This window comes from Halyomorpha halys, unplaced genomic scaffold (genome assembly GCF_000696795.3).
Source record: "Halyomorpha halys isolate HHAL.00 unplaced genomic scaffold, Hhal_1.1 Scaffold464.1, whole genome shotgun sequence".
NCBI lineage: Eukaryota > Metazoa > Arthropoda > Insecta > Hemiptera > Pentatomidae > Halyomorpha > Halyomorpha halys.
In genome coordinates this window covers 345,783-346,757 of record NW_027108519.1, presented here as the reverse complement: position 1 = coordinate 346,757, position 975 = coordinate 345,783, and the positions used below count along the sequence as shown (strand labels likewise).

Sequence of the window (975 nt, the reverse complement as noted above, 5' to 3'; positions counted from 1 at the left end):
AAAGTTATTTCACCTTACTTTTTGATTACTTTAATGAAAACTATAAATAATTAACATTCAAAATTGATGATTCCACCAATCATAGTTGGGGGGGGGGATACAAAATGGTAGCTGTTACAACGAAACGTTACAAACAATTAATTTTTCATTCGGAGCTCTATATCTTTAATACTACCTACAACACTAAAAAAAGCTTAATAGAACATCATTTAATGTGAAATAAATTTACTAAATTGTGTGCCCTAAGGTGTTAAAGTTCAATAGTTCCATAGATACAGTTTTCAAAAAGTAACATTTTTTTCCAAATAACAAAAAATCAATATTTTATTCATTTATTTTGGCATAATCTTCATAATCTTTTAATAAACACTAATCTTTCGGAAGCGGTCTGTTATTTGAAGAATATCAGCAGTTTCCGTGATATTTGCCAAAATAAATCCCCAAAATGTTCATTTTTTTTTTTTTAGCGTTCAAGGTAAGGATTTTAAGCATTTAAAGCTACGAATGAGAAATTAGAAAAAAGTTTAGCTTTTTTTTTTTAATTTAATAAACTTCATGTAGGGTGCTCTAATTCAATATTTAATTTTTAATGGCATTTATTGCATCTCTTGCATAGTCTAAATAAGAATTTAATTTTTCTGATTGAAAATAACTACCAATTTATTTTTTTTTTTACATTAGCAGAACTTAAAAATTTTGTCTAGGTTCTGAATTTTTTATTCCCCCTTACCGAAGTTGGTAGAGTCATCAATTTTAACTGTATTATTATAAAGCTTTACTTCCTCTTGTGCTCTAAGACTAGCTGGGAAAGACCGAGAGAAAAGGACAAAAGTTCCTGATCTCCAATTTGACTGCTACTAGATATCTGTACGTCTCATTCTTCAAGTAATATGGTTGTTCATTAACCATTATTGTTTTCCAAATGATGAAAAATCTATTTTAACAAATATCAAGGAAATAACTTCTGCTAAGAAT

At 27.8% G+C, this 975-nt stretch overlaps 1 protein-coding gene across 1 annotated transcript in view; it reads left to right on the top strand.

The window, feature by feature from the left end:
• LOC106683093 (probable cytochrome P450 6a13) overlaps window positions 1–975 on the top strand; it is a gene marked incomplete in the record, with an annotated part of 18,789 nt that overhangs the window by 16,870 nt on the left and 944 nt on the right.